Below are 12,403 nucleotides of genomic sequence, written 5' to 3' on the forward strand. Positions count from 1 at the left end.
CATAATATAACCATTTGGAAGCAGGTACATTGTTTTATTAATGACCGTGAACCGATTGTGCCTATTAAAAGTCGAGAATGCTCTAACTACACAGATTGGAGCGCGGAGCTTTGCTTTTTGTAAAAAGTTACTTTAATTTTTTCATAAAAGATATCAAAGAAATCTTTGTCCACCTTGAGTCCTTGTGGTACCTCGAATATATAGAAATATTAATTGCTTTCGAAAACATCAATACTGTGGCGGCCACGGCAAGTTCAGTGACAAAAACCTATTCAATTATACTTTGTTTGAAACAAAGATTGTAAAGGCAACAATTAAACTAAGTTGATAGTCACGCGGGCTTTTACTTCAGTCTGGCTCGTCATGGTCCCGAAGAACTCATTAATACTAAACTCCTTTATTAACACTCCTTTGACTTGCGAATACATGTCAATATATTAAGTAGATTAGATACCGTTTCTACTCGAAATACCGAGTCTGGAAATCGAAATAATCATATATGTTAGGGATATGGTGGATATAAAGAGCTCACATCTCGATGTCGGTTTACTCTGGTGAATATAAAGGGACCCTCAACCTGCCTGCGACTGACGTGACACGAACATGTTATGCGCCTCCGGAATGCTAACTAAACGTTATTGGATTCCATTCGTTTGTCGCTCGCATGTAGGTGCTCAGATCCCATTAAGCCGAAGACGTTGTATAAGTATTTAAAGCGGCGTCGATTTTGTTTAACACTTGTGAGAAAATCTGTAGATATGTACCTAATCTAGACATATTCAGTCAAATCCATGATTGTAATGTCATGAACGTAAAAGGGACGTAACATCGCTGTGAAATGTAGAGTCATAAATTTCTGTTCATTCACGCGATATAATCTGGTTAAAGTGGTTTTATTTCAGTTCTAACTTATCAAATAAAGTTTCACTATTTTCGAATAAAAAAATAAAAACGTGATACCTACTTTTGTTTTAATTTTTAGCATGCTAAAAACAATACAATGCAAGTATTCTTTTTGCACACCAAAAATCAGTACAATAATTTAATACAGAGATAAAATGCGAGGTAGACAATAGGCTTTCTTATCGAAGCCATCCATTGGAATATTTTTAATACAAAAACTAATAGGTCATATACGTCAAAGTAGGTGGCAGAAACTAAAACGCAGGGCAAAAACCACTTTTGTTCCGTCCGAGCAAATAGGTAGCTAAATCTATTCAAATCCAATCGAAACCTTTGAATAAATCCTACACTCAATAGATCAACCGTACTCCGTAAAGTTCGATTAAAAACGATTAAAAGTTCGGGCAGAATAAATCACAAAGCAAATGAGAATCCAGAGTATCGGTTGACACCCGCATCACTGTCAAGTGCGGGACGAGCATTTTATTTGATGCTTTAAAAATGCCGCGAGCAACTTAACCCACGTCATATTAAATTAAAATGTTTTGGATAGAACACATAAAAGGGGCCACGGAATACCGTATACAAGTGGCTTCAGGTAACATTTACAACTTACTGGCATTCATCCGCGGCTTCGCTCGCGGGGTTCTTTAGTTACTTAGTTACTTGCTCGTGTATCCCAGAAAAATCCTTTATGAATTTTAACCTACTTATGGCATAATTATGATGAACACCTGTGCAAAATTTCATGTCTGTATATAGATATAACGGTTGAGATTTCAGGATTTTACATGCATAGGTATGCCGTTAGCCGTTAACGTGAAAGAGTACCAAACACATACAAACACGCGCGTTCACGCACTTACGTTACCCACACAACCTTTCTATTAGTAGGCTATTTGCCATACAAGCTGAGAGCTTTCTGAATTTCAGTACCTACTGAAAAGACGCATGCAAACACGAGGAAAGGTGTCCTTTAACGATGTCACTGAAACTCCTTTAGGAACTTAAAAGGTTTTTTGGGACCAGTAATCAATCACAGCGGGACCCACACTACTGCTTCTTTATCGTTGTATGAAAAACTTTGTAAGAAAATACTAAAAGCAAAATCAAGTTCTGAACAGAAGCATATTTCTCTGATATATTTTTTTTAAATTGGGCTTGTTGGCTAACATTTAAAATGTGCCCTAATATGCGTCATGTGTCCATAATTTCGTAGATTGAGCCTCCTCATCGGAACACAGCAGCGCACACTGCTGCTTGGCGTCGGGACCAGCGGGTAAGAATATGTTTGCAAAATTTTACACAAAAGAACATCGCTAACGAAACGCTGGAAATCTAAATGAGTATAAATTCCCCGGGATTTAGTTTGAGTAGGCGTACCGAAGCAATCACGCTGTACAAAGCTGAGATTATGCCACATAACTAACTTATAAGCGACGGCGTATTACAGCGGTAGGCAGTAAGCTTGTGTCAGCAAATATGCGGTTAGGACGACCTAAGCTGCGCTTTGATCCAGTAACGCGGCCACCGTCTGACATCCACTGAAGTGGTAAAGAGAGTGATTTTACATCAGGACCTCAGACCTCTATTTGTCTTGGCATAGATAATAAAAGCAAAAATCCTAAATGGCCATCGCAAGTTTTAGCTCGCTGTCATATTATATCATATGTTGGATTTTATCAAAGAGAAGAATTTTAGTTAGAACGACAACTCGACACATCATGCATCCACCGGTTGTACTACTTTATGTGCATATTAATATATCTACCTACATTATATGTACATAAACCCAACAAAATTATAGTTTTGTAGCATTAACATTAACAGTTACTAAGTTAATTGGTGGACAGACGGACCGGCCGACACGCAGATGGCCGCACATGGCGAAACAACAAGACAAGGGTTTCTTGTTTGTCTACGAAAACCTACAAAAGATAAAACGTCGCTTATTTTTGTTTAGTTTCTACAGAACGACTTAAGTGCCTCTTCATTTAACAAAGAACAAGCAGGTAGCAAGAAATTCCTACAGAGAACAAGCAGCGCCGGTCAAAGTTTCGTATCGTAGTAATTATTGAAAACCCAAATGCCTAGTCAAAAGTATCCAGTAATAAGGAAGACTTTGTGCAGTGCTGCTGGCTTATTTGAACGAAACTCCGCAATCTATGCCAAATAAAACCCGAGGAAGTAAAAAGGAACCTGGCCTTTTCATTTCCATTATGAATACTCGAAGCGGGCCAATAACTTTTATTTATTTTACACTAAGATAGGGATTGATTTCTTTAATGTTGCTAGGAAACACTTAAACAACTATTGGCGCTTTTATGTGACAGAATTAAGGTAGTGAAAAAAAGCAGATTCTTCGCCATAAAATCCTCTTTTATTTTTAAACTGCTTGCTTAAATCTTCTTAATTTAAAGATAAATTACATATTATTTTTATTTATTTCTATTACATGTCTCTGGGCATCCACTGCTTAAAAATGTTCAAATATCAAACGCGTTAAGACTTTATTCTTGACAAAATGTAGATACTTTAAATTTGTGTGAAATAATCCTACTTACGAGCATAGTCGGCTTTTCAGAAGAGGTTAAAAACGACGTTAATTTTATTTGACAGAACTTAAAATAGTTATAAACACTTATGCGTATTTGTAAAATTCCTCTGTCGTATAAGAGTATATTATCAAGTAGTCAGGTGAAGAATATACTTAGTACCCTAAAGCCTGCGCTTGAGTGACAAGATGGGACCAGAATACACAAGTGACAGCAGCGGCAGTCGCGCGCCCGCATCCATCGCCTTTATTAAATTCCCCGCCAAATGATACTTCGTCACCTCCAGGAGCGCAGGAAACGATAACAGGAAACATTTGGTGATTTATCGCAATAACGCGCGTTTATTTATTCAATCTTTCTAAGCACGTAATAGTTACATCAGACTTTACATTGGGAACAAGTGTGACTCAAGTTGTTTCAAGGTAGAACAGGAAGTACACTTACGTTTTTATTCAATCATTCCATCGTGTTGAAATGTGGTCTATACGCAAAAATATGTACGAAAAATTGGTAAATTAAGGTTAAGTATGCGACAAGGACTTCTATTTTTAATTTAGAAGTGTTCAAGTCCTGATCTATGCCAAAATCTCATAAAGTGGAAAATTAAATTTTCACCTCAGCACCTCAAACAGGCAGGTTTTGCTATGAGAAATCAGTGAGCAAAATCGCATTTTGCTCACTCCGTGAGACAAAGTAACTTTTTAATTATTTTTTTTAAATGCTGAGTACAGAATTCCAAATATTTGAACTTCACTTTGATCTGTCACTTTCACTTCAACACGAAAAAAGCGAGAGATAGGATCAAATGTGTTGATTACAATCTTAAATTAAATTTATGGTATTAAAAATATATCGATACCTAAAAAATTACATGACAACGAAATATTTCCAAAATGTAAATTTTCCCGATCTTTTAAGAAAGTATGCAACCTTGTTGCATGAAAGCCGCTTCTCTTGTTTTTTTTTTATAAAAGAATTCCGTATACTGTCTCTACAGTTGGAATAAATATTTGTGAAATTGAATGAAAATCTAAATCTTAATAAAATCATTTTAAAGGTTTAATAACATTTATAATAAATTATACGTTTATTGTTCAACCTTTTTAATGACCCAAAGATATTTTATATATTATTTTTTGCGGTATTAAAAAAATCCAAAGGAGTGACCAGTTAATCTTGACTTCAATTAAACGATACTCACTCATACAATGGTCCCACTATACTTGGTGTTCATGACTTCTAAAACTATGATTCTCATCTAAATAAAAGATAATTGGACAGTATAACATTTTTGTTTCTGATTATATGAGTGATCCTAATAGTTCGTTAACGTTTACCCCTGAAAAATTGTAATTATTGGACTTCAAAATAAAACGCAGTATTTTACTTAGACTACGAAAGAATAGCAGCAGCAGTGGACGTCTTTCGGCTGAAATGATGATGATGACGAAAGAGTATGATATAAATGTGTAGCACATTTTCACTTTTAACTTGGCCTAATGAAAGATGTACACGAGCATCTTAAGCTCTCTATATTTTCATTACGCTCCTATCATGCGGTCGCTACCGTTGCTCGAAGCATTTCACATTAAAACCATTGTAATTTCCTACTTCATTCAATTCCAATTACTCCATCCTCATCTGAAACCACGCAAAGAAAAATATGAGATTTAAAATACATTCGGAAAATGTGATTGTTACATATGTAACCGACGATACATTAGAGCAGTGTTACATACGTGAAGTAACCGTAGTGTTACTCGTATTTACGGTAATTAATTTCACTTGTTTTAACAAATGTATTTGCAGTTTGCGGCAAGCTGTCGAAATCTAAATCAGATTTAACAAAAGAACAGACTTAAACGGTTCAACTTACGATTATATGTTAGGAACGGTCCGACTAGTTTCGATCTTTCTGGAAGATCTTTTTCAAGAGTTTGGCAATCAAGTGTTTGTTTTGCATAAAAAAAATCTGCTAATATTTTTTTTCTTTTATTGAAAATACATTTTTCGGGATCTTAATATGGCAACAATCAATTATAAATCATCCCGTAGCAAAAAGCGAACGTTTGCGAGCAAGATTGAATCAAAAATTGCTTACATATTTAGGTGTGTGCTTCGCGTTCAAAATATGTAAAAAATGTATAGCAACAAAGTTAATGCGAATAAACCAACTTCATAAATGGCAATCCTTTTTTAAGTTAATCCCTTTGGATCATTCCTAGCCCTCTGCCATCCCCAAAAAGAATTATTTAATGCGAGCATACCTGTTCATGGTCGTATTCTGAGCCCAGACAATTTATTAAAATACTTCTACTTTGACGAGAAATGTTCCGTTTGGTTGATGCATGCAAAAAATTTAATAACGAGTTTTTAAATGTTAGCTACCTTTTGTTTCAACAAGATACGTTACCTGCTGTCAACATTGGAAAAGGTAACATTAAATTGCGCCAAGCACCTATTTAGTATGGTAATGTACCTACAGTCGAATTTTTACACCTTTGAGTAAAGATCTACTCTATTGTTGACAGCGAAGAAGCGTGTTCAGATATTTTTGGTTGAATTTTTGCTCAGAAGTATAAGAACTCCACTGAACAAAGAATTTTATTTAGAAATCTCACTTCTTAAAACGTATTTAACAACTGTTTTATTTGAAGATTGTTAAAACCACGAAGAGATAATGACAGGAACTTCGATTTATTTTAAATAGCCATTCATTTGTGTCACTTTATTTCTTCGCTCAGGGCCCTCATAATTTCGACATAAGGTAATCTGACACCCATAAGTCATAACCTTTATAAAAGGAAGCTCAAATGAAATTTAACTGGCCGTTGATCGCCGAAGGGATCCGTTGTCGTGAAGTAATTACCTCTTACAGGAAGAGAGTAAGATGAGAACTTCTCGCTGGTCCAAGGAGATAATTTTTATTTTTTGTTCAGTTATTTGTTTTATAATTTCCACCGCTTAGATGTGCATGTATAGACTATTAATTTAAATCTACTTTAGTCAATAATTCAATAATTTGTAAAAAAAAATAGCCACATTTTCTATGGGATGTAGTTAGGATTACCAAACAAACTTTCCCATTTATTATATGTGTAGGATTTTGGCAAATGTGTTAGCGTCATGATCGCGATGACGAACAGATGTATCGAATTATCCCTTTAAGGGCGCCAAAACTCGCAGATTTTTTTAAGTCCTATTATTGGAAGTCCGAAAATGTTTGTCATACAATTTTCCATCATAAATATCATTAGTCATAATTAGTATTGCTACTAACGGTCGCAATCCCGAATCGTTGTAGCTCATAGTCATAATATCAATAATCATAGAACTTTTTTGTACTACTATTAATTGTCATATTTTATTATTAATAAATGTTGTTTATCCGCATTATTAAAATTCATAATGTTAGTAGTTATACTTATTTTTGTAGTACCTACTTACTATTTATATATCTTTTTAACAATAAGTGTGTTAGGTATATAGCTATTCGAATTAAAAAATTAGGTTACGTTAGGTTAGAATTGTGTCAAGGCGCGAAGCGCCTCAACTACGCGGAAAAGGAGCTCCGCAATGCGGAGCTCCGTCGACCTTGTCCCATAGTTCAATTAGTTAGACAAATCGTTAGTGAGAAAACATCAGCCAAAATGTTTTATTAGATTGCTTATTTACATGCTTGTTTAAATTTTGCGTTAAAACAACATGAGTTCAAGTAAGTATCTTCTTATTATTGAGATTATAAATAAAAAAATATGAGCTTGTAATAACTGTTTGTATACGACCTTATTAAAAAAAGACTGTCTGTTATGTATGACCAAGTTATGAGCAAGAAATTTCTGACAAACAATAGGTATTATGAATTCAAATATGTTCTTAGTAATGAAATTATTCATAAAAAAATTATGACAACTGTTTGTTATGAGTTGCGATGGTAGTCATAAAATATTATGACCCAAAAAATTGAGATTTTTTTTTTTAACAAGTGATGACTATGAACACAAATCGGTAGAAAAATAAAAAAGCGGAGGATCTATTTTATGCGAGGCAATCTGGACCCCTTTTGTGGGTTATTAAGAGTAATCGCAGCCTAGGTAGCCTAAGTACTAAGTAGCCCCTAAAGGTAAGTACCTACATCCAACCTATACGTATATATATCTGAATATATGTCCAATCTGTACTATTTTGCTTTAAAAACGTTATTTCGTTATTGACACAAAATTCCTAATTCTACAAATTTTGAGTGAAAGCACAATGTTTTCATCGTTTAAAATTAAATGAGACCCATCAGAATCCCTGGAGCAGAATTTGTTGTTACGTTAATGTCGTAATTTCTTCTAACCCATTACGACTCCATGCACCGTTGAGTGTAAGTATCTGCGGTGGCCCGATTACCCCGATCCTGCTTCCCCTTTTTAACATTCGCAACCATCATCTTCGTAATGTAACGGATGATTGCCTTATTTCAGTTTAATTTGTATTTCCAATAGAACCATTATCAAATTATTATTATTTTTATCAGAATCTGTTGATAATATAAAATACCAAGATAACCAACCCAAGTAGAAACAAAAGCTCGGAAGAGACGGTGCTTGTATCTGAGCAAAGAAAGTTTGTAGTAAAGTTGGACCACAACCACAACTCGCAAGTTAAAACATAAACGGATGCAACCGTTTGAGACGCTATGTTCAATTATGTAACCAAGGCCTGCAGGAACTTTGTTGTTCTTTTTCTTCCTTGATGGTGGGTAACTTTTAAGAAGAAGTTAAACTTGCCATCTTTGTTTTGTTCTTATAGTAACATCTTGTTTGCGCACTTATAAAAACTTTACGATAATTAGCTGCAAAAGAATCGATAAAAGGGAGGAAGACATTGACTAGATTAAAAAAAGTACGCTATGCCAAAGCCCTGGAATAGTCTATTAAATTTGAGTATTTCTGAGAAAAAAACCATTATAGTAGACCATTGCATCCGACACTAACAGCAACTACATTCATGGGTTATAGGTTATTTGTCAACTTGTCACATGCACAACATTCAGACTACGTTTTCATCAAAACCGGGCTACGTATGAAAAACACTACAATACAGCATTGGCCTGAAGGGTTATATTTCTAAGCAATATTTAATTAAAAGCACATTTTATTAGACTGCTCACAAACAATAAGTAATGAAAAAAACATTGCTATCGACGTTAGTCACTCTAGCCTGCCTGCCGATATCAAAAACGCTTCAACAGACAGTAAGCTTTAGTAGTCTTACAAGGGCCGGAGATCTTGAGTTCAAGATTAATTTGACCCAAGTAACAGACAGCTGCAGTGCTCCAGATGCTCGATTAAGTGAAACAGTAATCAATGCGGACAAAGGGAGTTTTGATGTTGTATCTCAATTTGTCGTATCTTTCATTGATTACCATGAACCGTTTGTTTGGAATTCCTTCGTTAAGGAGACTGAAGGTGTCATAGTTCTGGCCACATGAGTGCTTCGATAGCTCTGATATACAGGGCAATCATCCGAGAATTGCTGTTGTGCATTCAAAGACAGGTTTCAAGGCTCCAACCATGCATAGTTGCGTTGCGATGCGACTCACGGCATTGCAGTGGCGGTAAAACAATGACATTGAATAGTATTTTCGTGACCACCAGTGTGACCACAAACAAATCTTAGTGTATTCCTATGATTAAGCTTATTCTATCAAAATAATTACGAGGAAAATATTCGTTACTATGTACAAGTGAGTGGGAGTTTTTTGTCTATTTTTCTCGCCCAAGAATAACATGGGTAGTTACATACGTTGGGATGTAAAAAACAAAAAAATATATATAAAGAAGAATTATATGTATATTCGTTGTTCTTAGCGACTTTTCGTTCCAATTTTTTACAGATCAATGGCAGCATTTTATCTTAGGTACCTTGTGTTGTTTCAATGTAAATTGACCTGTATTAAGATTGAATAAAATGCGGTGACATTTATACGAGAAGTTTACGTAGTTTAGTGGGCGGGCTAACCTTTTTAAAAAAGATTTGGGCAAAATTTGCTAAACAAAACAGGAAAACCTACTACTTACCTACGCATGGTAGTCTTTTACGCAAATGAGTTACATTACGCCGATATTATCATGGTATTTTTTTTAAGTGGTCACGGTTTTTATCATTTATGCAAAAACAGTATTGTAAGTGTAAAAACATAGGTAAGAGTTGTTACCTACTCTCAAAAAAGCTTTCAACGTGCGTAATCCCATAAATTTGTTTTTAAATCCGTGGCCCCGTTACCGAAGCAGATAACGAGAGTGAAAGTGCCAAGCATTAGCAAGGAAAGTTTTCTATAGATTGCGCGGAACAATATTCCTGCAATCAGGCTAAACTGTACCCTTAGTGTAAGTTTTCGGTTACAAAATACGTCGCAAACGTTCCGCTAGAGGCGCCGTTCGTGTTTCCATACAAATTGAGATTTTAACGCGAACGCGATCGAGACGTATTTTGTAACCGAAATCTTACACTAAGGGTACTGTAATGTAGGTCAATCACCTCGTAAACATGGAGTGACAAGACAATACCTTTTAAACTAACAATGTAACTGGATATGGTAGTTTTGACGAAATCGTAACTATATTTTTGATATTAAAATCCAATAATTATTTCTTTTAATTATTCGGTGACCAACGAATGATGGCTAAAATGCCTGAGCAAGTAGGTAAATGTACCTTTGTAGGTCTAATGCACAAGCCATTCTTATTGATTCATCATGTCAGCCGAAAGACGTCCACTGCTGGACATAGGCCTCCCCCAAGGCTCTCCACTCAGACCGGTCTTGTGCTTTCCGCATCCACCGCGATCCCGCGATCTTAACCAAGTCGTCGCTCCATCTTGTTGGAGGCCTACCGACAGCTCGTCTCCCGGTCCGCGGACGCCATTCGAGAACCTTCAGGCCCCATCAGCCATCCGTCCTGCGAGCAATGTGCCCCGCCCACTGCCACTTTAGTTTCGCAATTCTTATTGATTTGCGAATAACTAAACTAGAGCCCTATGTGTCTGTTTACATTGCATGATTTATGGATTGCTTATTGTTTATCGCTCCGCATCAAGCTCCACTTTATAAACGATAAAGGGCGACAGGTAACATTGACAATTGAGTCTAAATTTCGAAGCTAATATTCGCCCGGTTTGAAACAGAATTCCTTAAGTCAATCAGAAGCCACCTGTCTCCAATTGTAGAGTCACGTCAAGTTTATAAAATAGGAGACTGGTCGGTTCGGTAATAAAGACAATTTCCCGAAAAATGACCTGCGAGTACAAAAGTCAATTCAAAGGTTAAGCGAAAGGTGAAGATGTAGATATAAAATCAAAATTGAAACATTTAGTATAACCTAGGGCTGTTTTACGTGTAATTTTTTATACCACCGTTTGGAAAGATCATCATTGCCGAGAGAGCGGACTAAACTTGATAGATGTAACTTCTATCAAACCTTATAACTCCTGGCCTACCCTAGAATGTTCTCACCATAAGTTTCATAATTAATTCCTTTGTCAAGCAATGCGATATTGCGATGATGCGATTTTCTCTGTGAAATGGTACTTCAGTGGTTCACGATTCATTCGGTTTGATAGCACCTTCAAACAGGCAGTATTCTTTTTAAGCTGATCGTACGTAAGACGTCTGTTAGTTTATGCTGCATGTTTACTACGAAATCCGTGACTCGACTCTTACTGTGCGAAGTGCGAGAACCTGCTGGGCTACTACGAAACTCGAAAATCGAAGTTCGTATCGTACCGTCCCGCTGACGCTTGTATTATTTAATACGAGAGTGAGAGGGACGGTACGATACGAACTTCGATTTTCGAATTTCGTAGTAGCCCTACTGCTTTATGTTTTCGTTCCTTTCTTTTATACATAAGTCATAGTAGGTACGGTAACATAATGACTCATGGCGCGAACACCAGGAGCCAGATGGTCGGAAACAAATCATATTTGCAATTGTTATACACAGCTGCTTAATTATGTAATTTTATGCCGTGACATATGATATGGGAAAACAACCCCTTTCATCACTGACTTAAAGAGCATAATGAACTGTGTGTTATAGAGGTTACTCATAGATTTAATCTCAGTTATTAATTAATTAAATAACAGCGAACTTGACATTAATGATCCATGCTGTAGGTTAAATCCAGACATGTGCGAAATGGTTTTAAAAGGTATTTAAATACAAAATGCAAATGGTTTTCTAATTTTGCTATTTGAAATGCAAAATACAAAATACTTTTACTTTTAGTATTTTGAATAGAAAATAGAAAATAGGTATTTTCAAAATACTTTATTCAAATAAAATACTTTTATATGAAACTAGTTTGCTCGCGTAAAAGTAGCCTATGTGTTAATCCAGACGTCCAGCTACCCACATACCAAAATTTCATTCAAATCCGTCCAGCCATTCTAGCGTGAAGAAGTAGGTAACAAACAAAATTTTCCGTGGGAATTCCCGAAAATTACATCTTGTTGACGTTGCATACAAAACAACCATACCAAATGTTATAAGTAAATAGCATTTATAATATTAGTAGGATAAGTGTCCTTTATTTATTATTCACTAGCTTTCTGCCCGTGATTTTTGTCCGCGTTGTAAGTATATTGAAGTTATCGTGCCACAGTGTTTGAGACCAAAACTCCTCCGAAACGGCTTGACCGATTTTTATGTTTTTTTTTGTGTATAATAGGTAGATACTGTATAGATTCAGGCGTTACTTTGCGGAGGTCCATGTTAAAATAAATGGAATATCTGTCTTGCTCCTCCGCCAAGTAGTGAGTAACGTTTTTTATGAGGAGGGGTTAAATTGCATGAAAAAACATTTTTTCCAATTCAAACGTAGCTGTTTCGCACGACTTGGCCTCACTACTTGGCGGAGGAGCAAGACAGATATTCCTTTTATTTTATAATAGGTACGTC

The 12,403-nt window shown here is 35.8% G+C and overlaps 2 protein-coding genes across 3 annotated transcripts in view; one reads left to right on the forward strand and one right to left on the reverse strand.

Moving 5' to 3' along the window:
• The window catches only part of Fas1 (fasciclin 1 Fas1 domain-containing), an 80,309-nt gene that overhangs the window by 66,611 nt on the left and 1,295 nt on the right, over positions 1 to 12,403 (reverse strand). The window lies entirely within an intron of this gene.
• LOC141427538 (RNA-binding motif protein, X-linked 2) overlaps positions 1 to 12,403 on the forward strand; it is a 219,289-nt gene that overhangs the window by 24,153 nt on the left and 182,733 nt on the right. The gene's annotated exons all lie outside the window — the stretch shown is intronic.

This window comes from Choristoneura fumiferana, chromosome 4 (genome assembly GCF_025370935.1).
Source record: "Choristoneura fumiferana chromosome 4, NRCan_CFum_1, whole genome shotgun sequence".
Lineage (NCBI taxonomy): Eukaryota > Metazoa > Arthropoda > Insecta > Lepidoptera > Tortricidae > Choristoneura > Choristoneura fumiferana.